Below are 25,850 nucleotides of genomic sequence, written 5' to 3'. Positions count from 1 at the left end.
TCTCTAGACTGTTAAGACTGAAATTTGCAAAGAAAGACAAATCTGCAGAAGTACTTTCCTTACCTGGGAGTTTTCTGCATAAATGACATCACAAATCTAATCTTTATCCCTTACCATGTATTAAAATGCAGCTTGGCATAGTTCTGGGCTTAAGAGTCAGGAAAAAGAGTTCTGTGATCCTTAGGAAATCATTTAACATTTATGTATTTCAGACAATTTCTTAGGAAAAAAGTTTACATAATAAATAAATAACAAAAGTATTTTTATCAGTTATCTGGTTTTTTGCAACATTTTGCATAATTTTATATATTACTATCCTCAATTCCCAAATTTATTGAACTCACACCAAAAAACTATCTTATCTACTAAAGATTCTGAATAATTTCACAAGATTCTGAATAAAATTATATCAACTTCCTATTACCTTTATCTTAAATATCCCACTTATTCTGTATACCTTTTCTATGTAGGTACATAGGTTATGGTACCTTGTCTTCCCCCCCTTTATAATGTGAGATCTTTGAAAGTAGGGGTTGTGTTTTTAACCTATCTTTGCATGTTTAGGGTTTAGCATAGGGCCTTATACTTACTAAATCTTGCTGACTATCCATCCAAAATTACTTCATTACTTTATTCTGCTAGTCTTTGAAATTGATAAGTATCAGTTTGTTCAATATATTTGTAATTACTACCTAAAAATACCTAAAAATAACCACAAATAGATAGTGTGTAATGGATCTTAGATATTCTTCAGTTTGTACAACAAAATATTGAAACTATTCTTGTCTCTGACTTGTAATGTTTCATTAGCTGAGTCTCAAGGACAAATAGGTTCTATATTTAGAGTTGATTTAAGTATTATGAAGGTTGCTTTACCCAATCCTTTATCTTTAAATATGACAACTAATGACCAGAGAAGTAAGCTGTAGAGGCAGGATCTGATTCCACAGCTTATGACTCTAAATTCAGTATCCTTTCAACTACAGAATTTTGAATTTTTTTTTTCTTTCTGAGGAGATAAACTGTGAGTCATAGTCAATAAAAACAATTGGAAACACCATTGATTCTGAAGCTCAGTATCTGAGTTCAAATTTCAATTCTGATGTTTATTACTTGTGTGGCAGCATTGTTATACAGTGGATAGAACATTGAATTTGAAATCAAAAAGGAATTAAATCTCACCTTTGACACTAACCATGTGACTCTGGACTTTTGGTTGTTTGACTGAAGTCCCTTTTAGTTCCACAGTTCTATGACCCAGTGAATCTGTGAAAGTTGGTTCTGCAAACCCAATTGGATGAGATGTAGGTGAGGTCCTATGGAAAAACCCAATAGTTTAAAATATGAACAGAAAGCATCATAAATAAAATGTGACGTTAAATCTTAGTTCTGAAATAAAGGGAAATCAGAAAAGATCTATTACTAAATATTATTCAAGAATAGGTACAATTTCACTCCTAGAGGAAATTTTTCAGTAAAAAATAAATGAGCTTCTAGAAAGATTAAAATTCACTAATCAGAAGAAAAGCCAGTTCCAGGAGGGCAGGACAGGCTCTGCTTAATTTGCATTTTCATAAACAGCAGGACTTTACCTCTCTCTATATTCATTTCCACCTGGCTTAATCTGAATCCTTTCCCAGCTTCATGGGTCATCAGGATTGAAGATTGGGGAAAGCAAAGGCAGAAACCTTGTAACTTCTATTTCTAGATAGTATCATAAAATAGTATGTTGTTAAAGTTAGAATCCTGAGATAAAAGTACCCTAAATCCTAAGAGAAAACAAGCTAAATGAACAGACCAAAGAAACACTGATGTCCTTTTTCCTGGACCACTTTTTGCCCTGGATAGAGTCAGGAAATAGTAATGGGGCCTTGCCAAAACGTACCTGAAACTACAGTATGTGACAATGTCCTGCTCTATTCCTGTGGCGAGAGCAACAGCAGGGACTCAGCATAACAGAAGAAACTGTTATTGGCTCAGTAGCAAAGAAGGAGGACAGGGCCAAGAGGAGAGGGGGCGGAGAGAAGGGAGAGAGACAGCTATAGAGAAACAGACTGAGAAGGGAAAGAAGATGGAAAAGACAGAAAAGGGAAAATTTCTTCAAGATGCTTGTTATAAAATCCCTGAAAACAGGATGATGATACCTATATCTATTACAAAAAGATATTAAAATATCAATGGGCAGCTATTTTCCAAAATAAAATTAGCTGTTTGTTTACCTCTAAGATAAATAGAACTTATGTCATATTATGAATCTTTTATGTGGAAATCTAAATAGGCGACATTTCCAGCTAGGTAACACAGCAGAGAGCAGACCAGGCCCAGAGCAGGAAAAATCTGAGTTCAAGTGTGACCTCTAACACTAACTGTGTGACAATGGGAAGGTCATTTAATCCCTACTTGCCTTACTTTCCTCATTGTAAATTGAGCTGGAAAAAGAAATGACAAACTACTCTAATATCTTTGCCAAGAAAACTTCAAATGGGATCACAAAGAATCAGACACAACAACTCAACAACAACAACAACATCTATTTATCTAGAAGAAAAAACATACACAATTAAAAATAAAAATATAAAGGACCTAATGTCTCTATATTAAAATGTACTCTATAACAAAATGTTAAAATGGTATTTCTGTAAACCCAGAATTATCATCTAAAGTTAAAATAATGTGGAAATATTTAAATTTAAAGAAATTAAAGAATTTCAAAGTTTTCATTTTTTATTTATATTTGGCTTGAGACATTTTAATTATATTATCAACTGAATATAAGAAAGTCCAAAGTTTTAACAATATCCTCAGCAAAAAATATATGAAATTTGCTACTTTATTTTCATATGTCTATTAGCTTTAAATTTAGTTCTCAAAATTTATTTTAATTCAGTATATATGTATTAGGGCAAATGAAAGTAATATACAATAAACAGAATATGGAGATTTTATTACACGAAGAGCTTTTTTCCCATAAAAATGAAATATATTAATAAAAACATAGCTCGAAAATCAGTCCTTTTTTTCTATTTAATGATGACTGATGTGGCAATTTATGAATCTGAGGATTTAATTATAGATAGATAAATGAAGTTTTGACTTGATCAAAATAAAACAGTAAAATTCTTACCTTATATTTATATAAATTATTTACTCTGAAAAGTTCAAACCATTGTAATATGGGTTACTCAATTATTCTTACATCATTTCTGTGCTTTGGATAGTTATTTTAAATCCCACATTCCATGTGAAGCAACTAACCTGTTGATTTAGATCTATCTTCATGAGTTAAATATATCTGATTATGGTTTGATTAAAAACATTTTTCCTCCCCTCCCCAATTCTTTAACTATATGGCATAAAAGAAACAGAACAGAAAACTCTTTGCTTACCTGTATAGTAAATAAGAAATTGAAAGGAAAAAATCTGGGTCAAAACGAGAAACTGTGTTAGTTTGAAACAAATATTCTTGTGAACTATTTGGTAGGTGGACTGAGTTTTGTTATAAAGAAACTACTTCACAGATTCATTTTCACTAATTTTCCTTTTCTCACATTTGTTTCTTGGGGTGTTGACACTAGTTCACTCACTGCCAAAGATCACACTATTTGCATCACTGATGAGATAACAAGTTTTTTGACTGATTCCTGGTTCTGTATTCTATCCACTAAGCCTTGAGAATAATTTGTTCCAATGGTCATGAAGATGGTTGAAGTTGAAGGCTCTATGGAGTACTTAGATCATGGTCAGATGTAGAAGATGTCAAGGTCATCTATTGCATCTGGAACAAAAGTCAAAACATTACTCATCATGCACTATTTTACCCCAACATCATGATGTCATTGGTCCTCTTCAAAACAAAGGACAAAAACAAAGCCTCAAGAAATGGAAAGAGCAAAAAAAAAAAAAAAAAAAAAAAAAAAAAAAAAAAAAAAAAAAAAAAAAAAAAAAAAAAAAAAAAAAAAAAGTTAAATCAGGGGTCTTAGGCATTTCCTACAGAAAGAGAAGGCTAATGTGAGTCACAAAATCCTCCTTAAATGCTACTCTAAATCCAACTATTAATGACCCCAATTATTCAGATAATTTAAGAATCTTTTGTCTGAATTTTCAAGGTACTCTGGGTCACATAGTTTGTCTTAAAAAAAAACAACTATTGTCTTCCATCCTTTACTTTTTTAATTAACCATTTTCAATAATTTGTCTTTAAAAGGTAAGACTTAATAATTCCTATTTCACTAATGAGAAAACTAGAACTGGTAGGATCCATGCATTGGCTAAGGTCTTGAAACTGGTCAGCAATAGGATAAGAATTCTAAGTTAGAACTCAAGAATTTTTTTTTACAGTTGAATCAAAATTATTAATCTGGAAGTCTTGGATCTGAACATAATTTTTTATTTAGTGACTTACTTTCTTTTAGAAAACTTAATACAGTTTAAGAACTGGTCATTTTTATGTATTTTTGATGTATAATTTTTTAATCTATAGTTTAAAGACCACAAGAAGTTTGAAGCATAAAATAATTATCAACCATATGTCTGTAGCCCTGTTCTTAATTGTGCCATACATTGCAGAAGTGAAAGCCAATAAGAAAATATCTTTTCATCCCACTATTTCTGTGGTTTGTTTTTTCCAAATTAAGAATGAAATAATTTTTTGAAATTATGAAAAATCTGCTGATGTTGTCCTTTTAATTACTTAAAGAATATGGGTCTAGGATCAGGCCAATTTTTAATTTCACTGATTGGCACTGTAGGAAAATGCTCATATTTCACAGGTATACCATTATTAATGCCCAATCCTGTAGTCTTTCCACAAGCAGAACTCCCACTGGGAGTACCACATGAGAAAGAAATGTAGGATGAGGCCCGATTATTATAATTCACAAGACTAATTATGACTTTGAGTTTTCCTGGATAAGCTAATTCTTCTGGTGCCCTGGGATCAGTGAGCACAAAAGTAGTCTCAGAAGGGTCTCACTGCATTTAACATTACACATATGTATAAATAAATGCAGAGACATTAAACCAGAGATCAGTGATAGCCTGTTTTTCATACATTTCTGCTTTTTTAAAGAAATAAAGAGAAGGGAAATGAGGTAGTGCCACAGGTGTAGGGCTATTGAAAATAAGCACTTCTCTTTTGGCACTGGCTCATTTGTTTTAAACAGACTGTTTGTTTATTTTTGTTGGCATGGTGGTGAACGGGACTTGAGCAGGGCATGGGAAAGTGAGGAGTAAAGAGAACTTGAAAGAAAGGAGAAAGACAGAGACAAACAGGAGTTGGAAGGAAAAGAAAGAAAATGCACTGCTGGAAGATGAAAGAAGGGTGGCAAGAGGGAGTCTGCGTAATTTTCATTTAGAGGAAGCTTTGTGGATGGTATAAAATGATTAGATTTTTTGAATGCACTGAAATCCATGTTTGTTTTTTGGTGTGACAAATCTCACAAACACTGATTCCAGGCTTTTCTATGATGGCACTATCAACAAATCCCCTCTAACAGCCCTTTTTTATTCAGTTACCCATTGTATAGCTATATGAGAGGGAATTTCTTTGTGCACTGGGTAATTTCCACGAGGTTTCTTGTCTCTAGCTATCTCTAGTTTTATACTGGAGAGAAAACTCACATAACAATGATGATGCTTAAACTCAAACCAACATGGATTTTTGTGTCTTTATGCAGAAAAGAATTTCTATCCTACTTCCTACATAGAGTATAAATGTGATCAACATTCCTTTTCACATTCATCTTATACATAGAAACAACTTCAGTGTGGAATACAAAACACTGGCGCTCTCTCTTTCTCTCTCTCTCTCTCTCTCTCTCTCTCTCTCTCTCTCTCTCTCTCTCTCTCTCTCATCCTCATAGTTAGCCAAAGAAAAATAGGTATGTACCTGGCCAACGAAAACAGTATTTTTTAACAGGAAAGGGAGGAGGAAAAAAATTATCATCTAGGACACCTAGGAGAGTGATGTAGAATTTTCTGGAAAGAAAGCCTGCCTATACAACGTCTTAGGATAGAAGTATCATCAAGCTGAGATAACACACTTATCTATAATAGCACATTGTATCCTGGGTATAATACAGTATACCTGCCATACATGGCAAATATAATTACTGCTATTTTCTGTTGATTTTTTGTCAAAGTGACCATTTTCTTCCTTATCAATTCATCTAATGTTTTATCAAGAATACTATTTATTATCTCTTAATGTTTACTAGATAGACCTTAATTATGACTAAATAGACACCTAAGATCATTATCAGGTCCTATTTGGAGTCACTTATTTTGATCATAAAAATGACTACACAGTCTACATGTGGAGCCGATAAAAAAAAAAAAAAGACTTTCATTTAAAAGAAACAAAAATCTGATGGCCTTGCTGGTAAATATAGTATCCAAAATAGGAATCTGTTCTTAAAGGGATCAAAGAAATTTGAGGACTTCCACAGAAGAGATTTATTTAAATATCTTCTATGTGTTCACCCAGCTCTGACATGCACCTACCTCTTATTGAAACTCAAAGGATTTTGTTTCCTTAACTATAAGCATAACTATTTGGGGGTCTTTAACTTACTCTACTAAGATGAATAAACTTAGAGTAGAGACAGCAAGTACAGCTACATTTAAGCTTATATCAGCATTTCTGTTACCACATTTTAAAACTACATTTAAGTAATGTTGAGGTTATGACACAAAGTGACAAAACCCATATATATGAGCAGGATGAAACTATCTTTAACTGGCCTTGCTGTATCAAAAGTATTGAAATATATGGGTTAAAGGCAGTTAAGGCTTTTACTCTGAATTTTCCAGGGTGTGATGGCTCTTTTCAAAGTCTTAATACTAAACCTATCTTATCTAGCCACTATAAGGGCATCTGTGGCTAGCAAACAAGTCAGAAGCTTTCCCATCCTAATCTTTTATTTTCATTTGCTTCCTGCTGCTACCTCCTTTTCCATACCTACCTATATAGCTCTCCTATACCTACTTCAGAAACCAAATAAACAAACAAGTAAGAAAAATATCTTTGGAGCCTTAAATTAGGTACTGGGAAGGGAGATGAAATTCTATGGTTGGTTTTAGCTAAAATGTAACTTTTCCAGACAAAAGTCTAAAATTGGTTCAACATTGTACAGTGAAAACAGACTTTATGAAAATAGGAGAGGGTGCTTGTTTTTTCCATTAAAAAACAAACAAACAGAAAACTAATCTAATCTCTTTATATAAGCAATGGAAACAAATGAAAGGAGGACAGGTGGGCAAGTATACACACAGAGCAAAATGTTATATAATTTGAAGAACATTGAAAACTATAAGTATAAATCCCAAATGCTACTTACTACCAATTCTCTTAATTTCTCTGGGCCTGTAACCCTATGAATGAAATGAGGATGTTAGACTTAGATAAGTTCTTAGATCCTTCCAGTTCTAACATAAAATAAGCATACATATATACATGTATGTGTTATACATGTATATATATTTATCTATACATGTTCATGGAAATATGTGTGTGTGTGTGTGTGTAAAAGGAAGCATGTGATAGTAGATAGAAAACAGACAGAGGGAAGGAAAACAGGTTGATGTCCTATGAGGATTGTCCAGCAGTCAATAAACATTTTATTAAGTATATACTATGTACCAGGCACTGTGTTAAGCACTGGGGGTACAAGAAAAGATAAAAGCTAATCCTATCTCTTACAGAGCTCACAGTCTAATGGAGGAGACAACATATGTGATCATGGGCAAATCACTTAACCTTTAACCCCCAGGTAACTCTAAAATTATGTGATATACTGTTTCAAATGTTCCTTGGTAGAAGAAGTTTTCTCACCAAGAGTCTCCTATTAACATAGGAAATCACAGGTGGGAGCTCTCCTCTCCACCAAAAAGAAGGATATGTATCACAAATTTGGATTTATACAGATCTTCTTAGTGTTTATCAAGGAAATACAAACTATTTTTGATTGGGCTATTATCATTTCTCTGGAGTGGTATTTTACTGTCAATATTTTCTCTAAAAAAAATATACATCCCTTTTTTAATAGAGATTGTTAGCTGATAAATACCTGAAAAATTACAATGCTGTGATACCAGCAATGATGAAAGATTTTAAAAGAACATTTATTTTAATGCTGTATCATTTTGAATGAAACCTTCTCTAATGAAGTAAATAAAAATTAAATGGTATAACCTAATTCAATTTCTTAAATTGGAGTTATTACAGTTTAAATACTGAAAAATATTTTAAAACTTGTACTATTTTTGTTAAAAGAGAATTTTTTCCAGTATAAGGGGAAAGTGATAACTGTTAAATTTCATAAACTTATATGTGTATATTAATTGTGACAATTAATTATGAGAATATTGATTTAAAGGAATATAAATTTTGGATTTGTGTTCCTTATTTCTTTTAAGAGTGGAAAGAACCCAATTGAACCAATCTTAATAGATATTAAAAATTTTAATTACAGACATGAACAACCATATTTCCAAAGACATGTTACATTTAAGTTAAATGAAACCAAGCTTGATTCAAGTTTTTTCAAAACTATACATTTGATTTTGTAAAAACCCACATCAAAAATTAGCCTAACAGTATAACTGAATTGCTTTTGGTAGATTAAAAAAATTGAAGACTTTTCATTTAGAAAAATGTCAAATAAATTGGTATGCTTAATTAAGTTAAGGATATAAAAACTATTTTTCACAGATTCACATAAAATATCAATAATAAAATAAAATCAGAATAAATTGAAGCATTTTCCTTTTTACAAAGTATTTGAAAAAATTGTAGAAGCAAATCAAATACCTGTTACTGTCCCCATTATATATCTGGGCTGGGGAACTGTTTTCAAACAAGTATTTTAAAAATAGAACTTGTTTTTTAAGTAGGACAAAAGTTATGGAAGAAACTGTTAAATTTGAAATTTTATCTTTTGTTGAGATATTATTTTCTACATCTGGTTATTAACAATGACCTAAATGTCTGTTTCTAAAACTATTTCAAAAATTTTCTGGATTTTAATAAAATGTTCTATTTCTTTTACCACTTTCAAAACCCACAAACTTATTCCAGGTCTTGAGAAAGAATAATGTGAGCAGGTTGAAACACACAGGTAAACTGGCTTGGGGAACAAGTTACTTCTTATAAAATATGAAATCAGAGATGATGGAAAGGAACTGATTTGTAGATTTGGTAGGTTATCTGAAAACAGAAGTCACCCAGGTAATTACAGTAGCCCAGATGTCTTCCATATTTAAAATGCATGTAGAACAAATTGTGAATGGTAAGGATAGAAACAGAATTTCTAGCATATCACATGCCAAATGCCACAACTCCTAAGTTAATGAGATGTAGGGAACATTGAGTCTTAGCCTGTACTTCACATAATCATTTTGTATTCAAGCAGATTTTAGTGAGTAAGGGTGTTTGTGTATTATTACTGAGCTGTTTGTCGTGGTATTTTCTCCCCAAATTTGATCACTACTAAGATGTCCCACTTTTCTGGATTTCAGCTACATACAAAGATTTTTCCCCCTATGGTTTTGTAGAGCATTTAATACATATGCAAAAATCCAGTGATAACTCAAGAATTCCCTCCTTTAAAAAAAAAAAAAAAAAAAAGTTTTCAGGTGAATGTTTTCCCGAATGCATTTACTATAGACTAACTGAAGGAAAATGGAGGGCATTTGCAAATGGCTAGAAACAGAAAAGCAAATATAAAAATAAAATAACATCACAAAGAAACCAGAGCTACCATCACCCTCAGATACAGAAATAATTTTTGCCTATAAATAACTAAATTTTATTTCTAATCATTTAAAACTACATCCCTAAAAATTCTTCCCTTGATTTTAATACTTTGAGCTTAATCAAAGTGAGCCAAGCTATTGTTAGAATACACAATCCAGTCAAGTTTGAAGGCTACAACCACTTTCCTCTCATCCTCGCTCAATTCCATGTGCCAATGTCTTTCGGAAAAGGAAAGAGAAAAAAAAAAAGTCTGCCACTGTGCTATGTGGAAGGAAAGGGGCAAAGGGGCATCACTCCAATCTCTTGGCTCTGGCTCTCTTTACTCTTGCATCCCCAGAGAAAAGAGATGCTCTTCATTCACAAAACAAAACAAGAAAATCTCTATAATTATTTTTGGCTCAGCTCCATTGAAATTCATTCTCCTGGAAGCTTCTGTGCTTTAGATTAAAACAATGCTTAGAATATTCATTCTCTGAGCAGCAAACGTGTCCCCCTCCATCTTTCCTCCTCGATTCACCCCCCTCCCCCCACCATGTTTCTCAATTTCTTTTACAATGCTTGTCTCTCTCTGGATCTATTTTTCTTCTTATAACTAAGTCAGGCCTGAGAAGTATCTAACACCAAATGCCTGGATTCACCTCTCCAGCGCTTCTTCATGGGCTTGGGGTGGATGGAGGGCTAGGGGTAAATATGCCCTCAATTTCCAAGTTATAGAACATCACACCTCATCTTTTCTTGTTCATTAAAATTAGCCATCATGCTCATTCCCTATCTTGTCTAACCCCCAAAGATGGATAAAATTGTAATTGCCCACAGCAGGAGGTACTGTGTTAAACCCCAGGAGTGGAAAGAAGACATGGATAATCAGGACTTTAAACCCAAAGTCCTCTTCTTAAACCCTGACCAAGTGGAAAACCAAAATGTTCTCATTTTAGATCCTTGAGTCTTCTTCCTTATCACTGATTACAACTGTGACTTTACAAAACTATACCATCATTAAAATAAAAATAAATCTAGCAAGTGGAAAACAGAAATGCTCTCCCCAAAGTAAAGTTCATGACTATTTAGATAGGAAGGGAACTGTGAAGTGAGATATGGATTTTTTTTTAAAACAATAGACTTGTTTGATTCAAGTTCTTTCTAAAGGTGAAATTATTTTTTCAGCCCATAATTAGGACTTAGAACTCGTGGAATCTAACTCTTTTTACCTTTTCTTTTTGGTAGGCGTAAGAAGAAAGATTCTCAGAAACATATTCTGCTGGGGCACAGAGAGGTTAAGACACCTGTTTTATTTACCATTAAAGTCCTTTCCTATTTCTAATGTTCCCCATGTAACATTTCTAATGTTTTGATTGGAAACATGTCTCCCCACCCACCCTTTTTTTCATTCTCAATAGTCTGCTGGTACAATTCAGCATTATGGGTCCTTCACTCAAAGTTTGGACACTGTCTGGTTCCATTCTTGCCCTCTTGGATAATCAATATTTTACATAGATAAGTTATTCTTTTCTGTCACCATCTTGACAAACAAAACAAACAAACAAAAAGCCAGTAACAGCTCATAGTACCTTAAATTTAACTGGAAATTGCTACCTGCCAGAGAAGACTAAAGCCAACATAGAAGTGAGTATTTGTAAGAGTTTGTTTGTCTATTTCCAAGTCTTTGAAAACAGTTCTGATTACTGAATTCTATTTGATTTACTAGGCTAAAAAAAAAAGAGCATAAGTCTCTGCTGTTAATTACATTGTAAACATTTAATAAATATTCCTTCCTTTTATCCTTTGCCCTTTTCAAAAATGAAAGGTTGTAATTTACATGTACTATGACTTCATGTAACCTGATTATTTTATTCCTTTCCCTCTCCCTTCCTTTCTTTTCCTTCTTGTATTAGGAAGAGGTGGGGCACATGAGATAGAACTGTTTCTCTACCACGTTTTTCTTAAGAGGAATCAGACTAGGTACCTTGTAAATTTATCTACTGACCTCTACTTAACCACTAATTCCATCAAGCTGCATTTTTAATTGCCAAATGTTGATTTTTTTTTTTAAAAAGGAATATAGTAGAAATACATAGCATAGCACTCAATGATAAGATGTTTAATAGCAATGTATGGGTAAAGGGATGGTTATGTTTGGGGATCCATATGCATGTTCAACTCACACATTCAGGCAGGGCAATAAAGCAGAGAAAAAACAGCTGATACACAAAAGGGACCGTCTAGACAGTGCCCCATCAGTCTGGCTAAATTTGGTGCTGGCATTCCCAATGGGATAGTAATATAATTGTTCTGGTGTCTGCGTTCATTCCCCCTGTCAAACACCATTCCAAAGATACATCCTTTCTTATAACCCCCCCTTTCCTCCCCTCTCCTTCTTCATCTTCAAAAATGAGGCCCAAACTAACTGTACCACTTTGCAAAGAGCTTCTAGATGACCTGACCCCAAGGAAACATAACAATTTAGCAAAATCATACTGTTTAATTCCTGGGAAATTCTCCTGTTACAAACCAGAATTAATTTTGGTCAAATTGCAATGATTTTAATTAAAAACCTGGAAACAATTTAGAATGCAAATACAAGCATTCCTAAAATACTGAGCACCTTGGATAAAAGCAAATATGTCTTTTCTCCTTTTACATTTATTAACCTCTAAAGAAAATTTAACAGAAATCAGAGATGTGAAAGTATAATGATGGGCATGGATCATAAATTCTAATGAAGAAAAGGCTAATGAAAAAAGGGAAAGTGATAACAAGCAAAAGCACTGAAAAATGTAAATTATGTTATTTCACCCTCCAAGCTTTAAAAGGAATAATATTTTTCTCTATTAAATTTAGCCTGAGTTACAATTCTCTTTATTCAGATATGGATTTTTAAAATATTTTCTAGGTTATATTTTATAGATAGAAATATTTTTCCAGTTACTTATTCTCAATTAATGCTTTTTTACTGTAAGCTAGTATTATAAGACATTTTTTAAAAATCCAAACCTCTAATAACAAAGAGGAAAAAAATAAAACAAGCAGATTAAAAGAGACTTCCTTGATATTATCATTGTGTACATTAGCCACAAAGCATTTACAATCCCAAAACTTCCACAACATTGGAATTAATATAGAAGCTGTCAAACTAGTTCTAAAAAAGTAAGATGCAAAGGTATATTTTTGGATCTCTATGTAATACATTCATCAGAAATGTTTTTCACCCTACTTCAAAGTCACCTCTGTGCTTTGCATTGTTTAGAGATTAAACTAGATCATGACTCCCCCCCCTTTTCTCCCTGGCTTCTTTTCCTCCCTAAGAAATATTACATTGAGAAAGAAGTTCTAGGAAAAGGCATCCGTTTTGTTTTGTTTCATTAAATATGGATTAACATTTGGGCTTCAGATTTTGGGGAGAAAAATTCTTTTTTCTATAAATAGAAAATTGTCTTCTATCATCTCCCATCAGACCTGAGGAGATGGCTTAGTAGACCAAGTAAGAGAGGAAATTCCTCTTTCCCCACCTTCCACCCCATCAATGACCCTTTTGGCTAGAGAAAACAAAATTAAAGAAATCTCTATATGTAGGGTTTTTGCCCATTTTCCAGAAACTGGGACACAAAGGAACCAAGGAAAACCAGGAAAGGAATAAGGTAACCGTCCCTGGAAAACCCTGACAAGCAAGATCCACTGGGTTTCCATTCAACTTAGGGACATCATCAGCACACAAAGCATCACCAAACTTAAGATACTACTCCAAGAAACCCCGATTAATATAGTTTTAAATTCCAAAATGGCAAGAATTGTGAAAAATAAGTGGTTTATTATTTTAATTTCAAAAATACAAATATAGGTTGTTCTGTTGTCTTTGTTTTTTGTTGTTTTTTGTAATGAAGCTGGCTTTCTACGTTAGCTTAATGTGTACTAGAAACAATTCACTATTTAAAAGGCCACATATTATCATATAATAATGTGATCAAACAGTGTCTGCCTCAAGCTGGATTGTTTTGTTTAATTTTTTTCCCCTTCTTTTTTAGGAGCTGCATTGGTAGAAAGTGAGAGAAAGGCATTGGATAAGGTTCCTTTGAGATCACCAGTGTTGCAAAATCTGAGTTTTATACTTGATTTTCAAACTATTGAATAATGTCCTATGAGATCTCTTAGGTCTTAACTGGATTAAAATGAATATATTTGTGCTAGAGCTCTTTTCAACTAACTAATGTGCATGTGAATTGATAGTATGTGTCAGAGAGAGGGTGTGAGAGCAACCGTAGGTGACTGTAAGAGTGGGTGTGGGGTGCAGGCTGAGTGTGACTACGGGAAAGAGAAGTGGGGAGAAAAATGAGAGAGAGAGAGAGAGAGAGAGAGAGAGAGAGAGAGAGAGAGAGAGAGAGAGAGAGAGAGAGAGAGAGAGAGAGAGAGAGAGAGAGAGAGAGAGAGAGAGAGAGAGAGAGAGAGAAAGAGAGAGAGAGAGAGAGAAAGAGAGAGAGAGACAGAGACAGAGAGACAGAGAGAGACAGAGACAGAGAGACAGAGAATGAGAGAAATGAAAATTAGCAGGCCTGTGTGTGTCTGGTGGGTTTTGTTGGGTACCATGAGAGACGCATGGGGGTGGGGAACAGGACCAGGGAAGGCTAGGGGTAGAGGGGGGAGAAGGGGAGGTATGGCGTGCGTATATGTGTTGGCGCGGTGGCTTCAGTTATGGCTGGGGCCCCAGGTTTTTGTTTTGTAGATTCCGGGGGTAAATAGGCTGGAGTTTCAGGTTCAGGTTGGAGTGCATGGAAAAGGATTGTTGATGTTAGTTCCTCTTTCTGCTCTTCATTGGGGTTGCTGCTGCTTGGAACATTGCTGGGGGAGGGAGGTGGGAGGGAAGGGTAGGGGCCTGTCTGCAGCTGCCCCTCTCACACTTGAATAAAAGAACTTTTTTTTTCTGGGGTGGGGGAAGCTGTGAATACCTTTCCCAATAAGAGATGAGGCATATTGAAAACTATATTAAATTACCCTGATTAACAATTTAGCCACGAACAGGGGAGCTTTGGGAGATCTCTATAGGCAGGGCTGGGGGCTATTCATGCCAGTAGCTAAGAGGTCGAAAGGTTTCTGAAGTTCACAGGCTCAGATCCTTTGTTATGCTAACAGACAATCTCAAATCAGCTGCCTAGTGGAGTGTGAAATATAAATGATTCCTTGAGAACTTCCAATAAGTTGTCACTCTTGCTCTCCAAATACCAGGACAGGCTGCTAATTTCTAGCAGGCCCTTTTTGCAACATCGCTAGCCCTAAATGAATGCCTTTGTAGTTCAAATAATCTTTTCAAGGGAGCTGTCCTATCATAATAGCCCAAATGCATCTTGGTTTTGACTATTAAATGAAAATCAGGGCCTCAGCCATCCTTGACTTTTCCAAACTGCCCGGTGCTTGGGAAGGGTGGTAGTGGCCCACAAGTTAGCACCCACTGCAGGGGGCTAGGGCATTAATAACACTCTATAGACTTGGAGTTATTGAGAATGGAGCTTCAACCCCAGACCTCACCCCCTTCCCTTACTCCAGACAAAGCTGGGGGTGGGGGAGGAGGTAGGGGTGCTAAATCCATGTCTTCCCTTCTTGATTTGAGACTATCTTACTCTTTCAACCCAGGCAACACCACCACGATTTATGTGTACTTTGTCCAGTGGGAAAGTTGACCCCCAGTTTGGTTGTTAGAATTTCACTAGTCATCTCAAAGCATCAATTTTGAGAATGGGTGTGTTCATTTTCTAGGGCAGAGGAAAGAGAGTCAGAGGGTATAGTATGCTCAGGCCATGTCCCTAGGATCAAATTCGTGCTGCTGCTACAAGGCTCTGTACGTGACTTGTGCTCTCAGATGGGTGCTTTAAATCTGTCCGGATGGCCAGAAAGAGGACTTATATCCAATGAATCTAAAAAAAAAAAAAAAAAAAAAAAAAAAAAAAAAAAAAAAAAAAAATGCTATGTAAATAAATAAATACTCCTCCCAAAGAAAAATGTAAGAGGGAGACTGCAAATACATTAATCATCCTTCTAAGAAAATATATTCCATTTTCAAGGGTAAGATGTGCTTATGTTAAGAAAGAAAATCAAATGGAGCAAAAGGGAGAAGTTAAAAAAAAAAAAAAAACAACTAAAAATCCTACCAGATATGTCTTCCCAAGGGTAGTCCAGAAAATGGTAATATTGCAAAACAAGTTGAAGACAGTGATATTTGCTGTATTTTTTCTTTGTAGTCCAACCCTACACTCAGGAAAACATGAAAAAGTCTATGATTTTAGAGGGGTCTAGGCTTTTTTCCTAGAAATAGATATTCAGTTTGTAGGTTGGGGATAGGAAGGAGGGAAATCAAATATTTATTTCAATAGATTCTTAAAGTAACTCTGTAAAGGTTGTTAATATAGTCAGTCTATCCAAAGAAACTGAAATGCCTTAGTTTCCCCTTATCTATCTGCTGCTGTGACTACACTCATTTAAAATACTACATAAAAAAAGACTTTCTATGAGTGTGGTTTGGCACAGACAGACTTTTAAGCAATCATTTTTTTTTCTCAATCACAGATGTCCTTTCTCTATATTTATGCCAAGTATTTTGCACCTTCACTAGAAATTAACAAGAAATGAGATCTGTTCTAAGAAGTGTAACTTTTGTCAAGCTCAGTTTCTTCTGTTTAAAAATTCTGAAACTTGTTTTTAGATAAATCACAGTAGTTGATTACGCAGGGAAAAGGACATGGGTGTAACTTGGTAATTTTTTGATGTGATAAGATATTTAGAAATCAGATCACTATTTGTCATTCAAGTCCTTTGTTAATTTTCTGCAAATAATAATGGGGCATAATATAGCAAGAAAAAAATTAGTCTGGATCTCTGACATTGAAGAGGCAGAAGTTTGAGGTTTGTTCTAACAAATGTCAGAATCAGACTATAATTTGTTATTGATCTCCTCACACCCCTTTCAGAGGTGTCTTCTCTTCTCAGAATCATTGTTAGCACTGTTTTCATTGGGATAGCAGAATGATTATTCATCTTAACATCTACTTTTTAAATACATAAAGAGTTAAAAGTTTTAAATGCATAAGTCATTTCAAAAGTAATTTTTAATTTTTAATTTTTTTCTTTTAACAGCTGCCCAACTATATGTTGTCTATATGGTAATAGTATATATATGTATATTATAATAATATAATACACAAGAGATTCAAAGAAGAAATGCCTTCACAAGGCTTTCCAACTGCTTATTCTAACACTTGGAAGTATCTTCTCTCTCTTTCCTGTCTTTAATACATCAAAACAGGAAAGAAAGAGCTTTTGTGTTATGACTACAGAGAAAACATTTGAGAATGTGTCAGTGTAGTGAATGCCAGCATCAGTTTGGGGGTTGGTTTGTTTTTCCCTATCCGTGGTATTATTTTTTCCCCTATTGCTTTTGCAGTCTTTAAATTTTGGCCACTTGGAGAAAAGAAATAGCTAAAATGTAAAGTTAGGATGAATTACATTAAACCTACATGTTTCAAGAATATGAGCTTGATGAATAGCAGGTCTGTGACATCATGGAGATTGATCAGTTCTTCACAGAAAGCCTCCTCCTTTCCTCCCTCCGTTAGTACCCCCCTTTCCCAAATCTCTTCACTCTTTCTAAAACATCCTAGTTCCAAATGAAAAGGGGGAAGGAGGGTACTGAGTAAAAAGAAAAAAAAAGTTTGCAATGTTGCCATTTCTAGGCATGAAGGTTGGGGGCTGGGGAGAGAGGGTAAATAACAATTCTGGAATTGTACACAGGAATACAGAACCAGTTCATATAGATATTTATTTCTCTGAATTGGTTATTTACTGGTCTCTTCCAATCTGTGGCATATGCTTCTTTTAGGTGTGTATTTATTTAAGAAGATAGAAAATAAGATATGTACACTGTCTCTAGCCACGGTTAATATTTATAGCCCACAATGGACAACAACTTTTATAAAGGTATATTTATATTTACATCTCTTCCTATATCCTCTCTATTTTAGGTGGGACAAATTAAAGCAAAAGACACTATTTTATAAACAGAGACCTAGGATTAGAAAGACTAAGGATTAAAAAGCAAAATGACTCCAAGATGGCTGCCTTTCCTTCTTCTCCCTCCTTACTCCCCAGTTTCCACATAAAAATTCATGTAATATTTTGTTTAGAAATCACATTGTAGGTCATTTGCAAATGAAGTAGCACAAGTGACACCCACAGATGCCTAGAATACTACAATACTATAATCATGGTATAGAGAGATTAAAATGCAAACATTCAAATATATTTAGATGTGTACACAGTGAACAGACCCACATATACAACTTGCATGTGCGAAACACACATACAGCTGCAACACAGAATAAAAGACAGAAATCCTACTTAATTCTTAGGACAGAAGGGCAAAACAGAATGCCAGGGCCACTACCTTCCTCCCCAAAGGTTAGAAAATGCAGTGCTCATAGTCTAGATTTGATTTTTTTTAAAGATATATCTTACTGATGACTCTCTCATTAGGCAGACTTCTGAGGTCTGGGGAGACAAGATTTCCATAAATTATCTCTGTAACTCATCTCACGCTGGTGCAAAATGCAAAGCTAAAATTGAATTTTATGTGTGTGGTTTATTTTTTTTAAGATAGAATATCAATGGCTCAGTTTCCCTGACAAACATAGTAAAGGGTTGATGGCTAATAATTACTGCTATTATTTATGATAATAGTGTATTTTTTTTAAATCACAAGATTTCACCCATAAAGCTAAACCGAAAAGAATATACTGAATAAATAAAGCTATATTGGGGGAGTTTACACCATTCAATATAACTGGTTAGCAGGTTATTTTGCTTAGGGTGCAGGCAAAGAACAAAGCAAATGGTTCAGTTCCACTAGGAAATATATTAAAAAAAAAAAAAAAAAAACCCTTTATCTAAAAGCCATCAGGGACAAGCACTCAATACAAGTTAACAAGCAAGAACTGATAAGATAACATTTATATGAGGTCAGAAGTCAAATGCCAGTCAAAGGCTTTTAACCTCTTGGGTCATAAACAGGAATAGTTAAAACTGAGAGATAGTTATTTATCGGATTTTAAGAGTACCTGATCATTGTCAGAGGATCACCGATGATGAAACTAATTGGGATTTATAGAACTTGTAGCTGTTCAGACAAAATGAAATCCCGAACCTATAATTCTTTAATTCTTAGGGAAAAAAATCCCCCCACCCTTTTTGTATATAAATCTACCAATTTAAACAGATTTAGGAACAAAATATTGTGCACTGTCTTCTAAACAGAAACATATGTAACCAACACACAGATTGATTAGCAGAATACGTGACTAATGTCGTCATATGTAGATTCAATATTTACAGTCTGAAAATAATAAATAAGCAGTCACAAGCCCCCTTCTTCATTGTGCTTCTAGTGCTCCTACACCCCCACAGGACTCCCAAATCAGACAAACTGTAGCACCACTATTAAAATATGTCTTGCCCCACAATGCCATCTTTTATACATTCATGAACAGTTATTTTTTAATCGCAATTATTGGCACAACTTCCTAATACAGGAAAACTGAAACCCACTTAATTATATTTTTTATCTTAATCTAGTCAGAGATACAGGCATCCCTCTTTTTCTCTGCTGTCACAGTATTTTTTTTTTCTCTCTGTTTTGAATTTTTTGTTTTGTTTTGTCTAGTGTCGGTTTACATTTTAAACTCTCAAACAATTCCTGGTCCCCAAGCCTATACCTAGCTTGTATTTTCAAAGCCTATATTCTCTCCCCCCCACACACACTTTTTTTTTTCTTTGCAGCAGAAGAAAGCAAATCTAGATATTTCTTACTACAGAGAGATAGAAGGATTGTTGTAAGGCCTGCTAAGGCCCACTGTTTCTTTAAACAGAGTCCACAATACACTAGGCGAACATTGTGGATTTAAAATGCTTTTAAATATTTATCAGAAGTATTTTATCATCATATTCAAATGACACCTGGAGTGCACTCACCTTTATTGACAATCTCTGTTCTGAAAGTCCATTTGCTTCCTTAAAGCCCCCCAAGCAGAACAAGCAGTACCCGTTTTCATTCAGTTAATGTTTAGTAAAAAACCAAGCAACCTTAATCAGCATGCTGATTGCATCGTCAACTAACAAATAATTTACTACTCTGAGCATTGCATTCCATTAAAAGCTCATTAAATTTTCTGTTCTCCAATGGGAGGTTTAGCTTTTGAACTGCATGCTTTTGCTTCGAATGATCATTTATTCAATTTTTGCAAAATGTTTTTTTTTCAAAGTATAGGTGAGCATTTCAATACCTATAGAGTGCAAACATATGAAAAACACAATCCAGGGTTTGATTTTGTTCAGTCATTTGATTTATAAACTATCTTTATCAAAATTCAACACAATCATTTGCACTTTTAAAGAACTGTAAAATAGCTCTGTGTGTGGCTATGTCTGATCCTTACTAACCTTAGGAAGATGAAGAGAAACACCAAAATACCCTATAAGTGTTATATGTATTACAAATATATATAATATATAACATGGCATATATTATCCATGCAATATACAATGTATATATCTGAAATTCCCATATTCCTCTCTAGTAACACAGCATTATTATCATTTTTCTCATTTTCCTATTTGTTAAGGGTGGGCTTCCAATTATTCCTAAAGGGGATGACATCTCAAAACCCCTTGCCATACAGAATGCCAAACTTAAGATATCCAGTTTCAAAAACAAAGCAAAAGAAAACACAGATTCTGAGTAACCCACAGATTCTGAGCCTGAACATTTTTTACAATCCTCTGGATCCTTTTCTTGCTCAGGCTATTCTAATAAAGTGCATATTATCATTATATTTAATAAGGAAAAATGTAAGAAAATATGCGACCCCCAAATTAACATGCATCTTTGGATTGCTAATTGTGCTCATTGCAAATTTGGGTCATTTTGCATGAGTGATTCTAATGTAGGGCTGAGATTGCCACATAGCGTAGTGGATTCCTGATTCCCTGCGCTAATCCTGAACTCGTGATTGTGTCAGGTGCAGTTCTGTATGCTCTAGCAGCTGGCTCATCCTCATCAATGCAAATAAGGCAACTCCTACAATCAAAGCCTCCTGAGTGTAAAGCCTGATTGCTGAGGGCAGGCTAAAGCACTACACAGACTCTCACTTTCAAATCATATTAAGTGACAAGACAACTGCAATGTCCCCACCCCCGGTTCAAAATCAAACCTCTAGAAAACAAAACAAGAAGAGGAAGAGGAGGAGGAGATAGAAGAAGAAGACGAAGAAGAAAGAAGAGGAAGAAGTTCCCCACTCATTCAAATGGTCAACATTCTTATTTAAAATGGACTTTCTTTGGATATGGACTTGTGAACTTCAGACAAGCCCACACTTGGGCAGACACTAACTAATATCCATATAATTACTAGGCAGGCACCAAATCTCACCAACAATATACTGATTATTTTTTTTCAAGGAATTTTCAGAGAGGATATATCTCTGCATATAGAGAGAAACAACAACAGAAAATGCAGAAATAACTGCCATAATTTGAATATCATTTGATGCTATCACTAAATTCCCATTTGACATATTGCTCTTACCCAAAGTATAGAAAATGCTATGAGTAATGAAAAGCCCAAATGCTTTCTCAAGTGTTTCTCCACAGAATCTGGACAACTCTGAATAACAATAAAAATGTTAAAAAAAAAAAAAAAAAAAAAAGAAAAAAGAAAAAAAAGAAAGAAAGAAAGAAAAGAAAATACTGTTTTTTTTTTCTTTTTTAAAAAAAATTCCTAAACATGTGCAGATTTCTTATTCCACTTTAGTCCCATCCTCTTTATTTTAGTTTCTCATTTTTAAGGGAACCTTAACAGTGACATTAAGCTTTAAGAAAGAATAGTTTTCTAGGTGAGAATATGTATCTTGAGTTGGAAAAAATGGCTTTCCAGAACTGTTTTGAATGCATAAAGGAGCTTCATTTTTCCAAACAGTATTAGATCCCTATGTAGACAGGTCAACAACTACCTTAAGTAAATAAACCTTAAAGGTTAAAAAAAACCTTAAGGTCTTCTAAAAAAATATAAATAGATATCAATTATTAGATGTGCAATGTTCAAGACCTCATTTTCCTCATCTGTAAAATTTGCAAGTAGATATTGAACTAAATTCATTCTAGGTCCTTTCCTGATGATCTGAAATTCAGTATTTCTATTTCTTTTATCCTGGTTTTTTTTTTTTCATTTTGATTTTTCTAAATGTGGGGTGTTTCCTGTACTGCCTTGAGACCCTTTTCCTCTACAGGGAAGAGTGGATGCAGTAAATACTGCTGGGGAGATTTAACACTGCTTTTTTTTTTTTTTTTTTTTTTTTTTTTTTTTTTTCCTGCCAGATACATTGAACACTCTGAACCTGGATGGTAGGAAAGAGCAAAACCCATGAACAAGCTAAGGAAAGAAATATGTAGAGTTTTAGAAGATTTCCTTTCAATTAAGAAAAGATCAGCCCCTTGATTTTGACCTGCTTCTATCCAGCAATGAAGCCAGTGTAATGTTTAAAGTCCAACTGAGGTAGGATGCTGGGCTGGTCAGAAGTATGGCTTTGGGACTCTTGAAAATCATTGACACTTAGGGGGATTGAAGTTGGGAGAATAAGTCAGATCGGTGAGTGATTCGATCTTTCACAGCTACTGCTCAAGACTCTCTCCTTCTCTTTCTCTCTAATAGGATTAACAGATATTTTCCTAAACGGAAATCAGAATGTGTCAAATCATCTGTGACAGTCAATTTGCTGACAATGCCCACATTCTTGCAGTACTGATGCAGCACTATTCATAAACAGTTTCATTTCAAGAGATACAATACATCTGAGAGGTAAACATTTATCTTCATAATCTTACATTCCTTTCAGACTCCTTAATTCTTCTTCGTGTATTCTCCTCCTCTTTCACCCTCCCCACCTCACCTCATCTTCAAAACATCTCATACAAAAAGACATGACATCCCAAGTGAGCTAGGGTCTCTAGGATCCTGGTGATGCAATACATACACTTTATTATTCCTAGGAGGTCTCTTGTTATGTTGCCTTCTCCTATGCCACAGCTCCAGAATTTTAATTCTTCACATTGCTTACAGAATCATTTTCTAGATAACCTGTTAGGGTTGTTTTTTTACCCTCTCTCCAACCCCAAAGCTATCCTCCTTCTTCTCCTTCCTTCCTCCCCCACACTCAATTTTATTGTTTTTATTGCAATAGCTATTCTTATCACTGGCATATCCCTCTGCAGTTTCTCCTTGGGGAAGCATTAGGTTTCCCTCCCTGCGCTCCCTCTAACCTGTTTGTCCTCATACTTTTCTCAACATCATGGGCTGGAATTATCTCTGGAACCCTCAAACTCATCTCACTGATATACCTGAAGTTCCTTTACCCTTTTTCAACTTCTTGTGGAGACTATTTACACAAACAATGGAGTAGATGCCCTTACCTAAATAAAGAACTATCAACCAATTTGTTTTTATTCGGAAGTTTATATGTGGTCATCTATCTTTGTTTCTTTTTCTACAATTAATTCAATTCAACAAATATTTTACTATGTGCCTACTGTGTGTAAGGCATTGATGACTAAATACTCAGACACAAAAGATGTATTTTTAGTTCATACAAAGATATATGACATATATAAAATATACTGGCTTTCAGATGAGACTTTAAGAAGTAGTGAAATATTTTATATATCACAGGGTTTTGAGCTAGGTTGGACCCTGAAAATCTTTAGTCCATTGTTCTTATTTTTCAGAAGAAGAAAGCTGGCTGAAATCCAGAGAAGTTAAAGGAATTGGCAAGGAGGCAGATCTCAGGGTAGAACCAGAACTCACCCACTAGTCCATTGCTCTTTCCACTATCACTTATATACAAAAATATATACAGGTACATTGTCGAAACACAATACATCAGCAATTCTTTTTTTCTTAAAAATGAATGACTGTTGTTATTCCCAATATGCAAATGAAAAAATAAAGAAGACATATCCATGAAGACAATTGAGGACTAAGGTAAACAGGGTTTGCAGAAGCTTGCTCAAGCCAGCTAATAAAGTAGACAATAGTTAAATCTTCATATCATGAAAATTGGCAAACACTGAGAATCAGGGTTTGATTTATTTTTTGTTACTAAACCAAATTTAAAGTGATTAAAAGTATTAATAATGCAGATTAAATTTTAAAGTGTGCCATGCACAGTTGTTTTTTTCTTCAAAGAGCTGGTTGTTAAACATTTACTAGCAGACAAATGAAACTCAGCATCCTATGCCTGTGTAAAGTCAAGATATCATTTTCCTCTCTAAAGAAGGGTAGTCATCTCTCTTAACCCACTTTGAACTCCTCCTTTCCTACTCCCCATCATTTCCCATTTATTTAATTCTAGATTTTGACTGACCTGCTCTGGAATTTTCAATATTTTTTCATGTAAATGGTCATCTTTAGTAAATACATGACTAGATGACTTGTGAAGTCTGAAAATTAAAAAGTGCTATTTTATATCTGAATGAATAAATCATTGGTATTAGCTTCTTCCTATTTCTGGAACAGTTAGAAATTGGCAACAAGCAGGAAAGTATCACAAACTCTTTGAAATGTTGTTTTCATTTAAGATTTTTTTTTTATGCTCCTACTTGTTGTTTACACTGAGCCAAATGTCAATTAGCATTGGCCAGAAAAGAACTGCTAGGTTACATGTGTTTCTATGTAGCTTTTCATTCATCTAGATTATTGTGGCTTTCATTTGCATAATGCATTTATCTTCAAAGAACCAAAAAAAAAAAAGATATGTACTTAATATTTAACATTAAAAAAAAACATATCTTGCTCATAACTCATCTTTTCTCTTTTGAATTTATTCTCCTGATAAGGCAAATGACACTTTAGCCTTAGTTAATGTAAAAACAGGAAGGTGTTAATCTCATTTTCAACATGTCAGCTCTTCCAAGTAGGGCATTAATACCCAAGGTGTCCCACTGTCAAATTCAACAGAATTGTTCTGGTAGTGAAGTAAGGCCCAAATCCAGTCATTTCTATTTCCTTTTATAAGATGTGCTCAAATTCATTGAATATCAGTAGCTACACACAACAGTTGAAGGGTCACCTGTTAAAGAAGGCCTTTTATGTTCTTTATTTTCCATAGCTTCTATTCCTTCCCCTCTCCCAGTCCCCACAAATTACTTTGAATATGTTTTATTTTAATTTTCTGCATATCTGTGTATTTTTCCCAAGTATAACATAAGTTTCTTGAGGGGAGTTTGCCTTATTATGTAAATTTTTACTTATAGCTTTATATTCCCAACACTTGGTTAACACAGTGTCTCATCACACAAATAGGCACATAATAAATATTTCTTGAATGAATGAAAAGAAGATTGGAAAACTATTACCTTAGAAACAATATTAGATTCATTTTTTAAAGTATTTACAAAGAGTATACCAGTCTGGTTCCAACCTAAGATACATAAAGGAGAGTCATATGTAATAAGTCCAAAAGATCAGCAATAATAGGGAGACCACAGAACTTTCTGAGCAGGATAGTACATGCTAAAACCTCTATTTTATTCTGCAAACGTTTAGTTAAGATTTATGTAAAATAGCAAACAAGTGTGCCATATCTAAAGGATATAGTAAATATATAATAACTACTGATTTAAATAGTACATTGCATATAATAAATCATTAATAGAGCATCACAAAACACCTTATCAACAGGGTATAATAAATCTTATTCTCTTTTATTATTCTATTAGTCTCCTCTGCTTTATTGTTCAATCATTTCAATCCTGTCTGATTCTTTGTGCTCTATTTGGTGCGTGATTTTTTGGGTTTTTTGGACAAAGATAGTGGAATGATTTGCCATTTTCTTCAACCCATTTTACTGATAAGGAAACTATGGCAAACAGAGCTAAATGACTTTCCCAGGCTCACACAGCTGGTAAGTGTCTGAGGCTAGAGTCTTCCTGACTCTATTCACTTTGCCACCCAGCTCCCACCTTCTCTGCTTACAGATAAAAAAACTGAGGTCCATCGAGGTTAAATGACTTGCCC

General features: G+C 34.3%; 1 long non-coding RNA gene across 2 annotated transcripts in view; it reads right to left on the bottom strand.

The window, feature by feature from the left end:
- The window catches only part of LOC116423414, a 52,762-nt gene extending 32,878 nt beyond the window's left edge, over positions 1-19,884 (bottom strand). The window contains exons 1-3 of one of the 2 annotated variants that reach the window (XR_004234024.1): positions 19,757-19,884; positions 3,387-3,775; positions 1,183-1,316 (exon numbers count right to left, since the gene is read on the bottom strand). This is a non-coding gene — a long non-coding RNA (uncharacterized LOC116423414). Of the gene's footprint in view, positions 1-1,182; positions 1,317-1,885; positions 1,997-3,386; positions 3,776-19,756 lie in introns of those variants that run through there. The other variant, XR_004234025.1, reaches the window with a different exon arrangement.
- Between the last annotated feature and the right edge of the window lie 5,966 nt (positions 19,885-25,850).

Source organism: Sarcophilus harrisii, chromosome 1, assembly GCF_902635505.1.
Source record: "Sarcophilus harrisii chromosome 1, mSarHar1.11, whole genome shotgun sequence".
Lineage (NCBI taxonomy): Eukaryota > Metazoa > Chordata > Mammalia > Dasyuromorphia > Dasyuridae > Sarcophilus > Sarcophilus harrisii.
The sequence above is the reverse complement of the archived record's forward strand: the minus strand, read 5'-3'. Positions and strand labels throughout refer to the sequence as shown.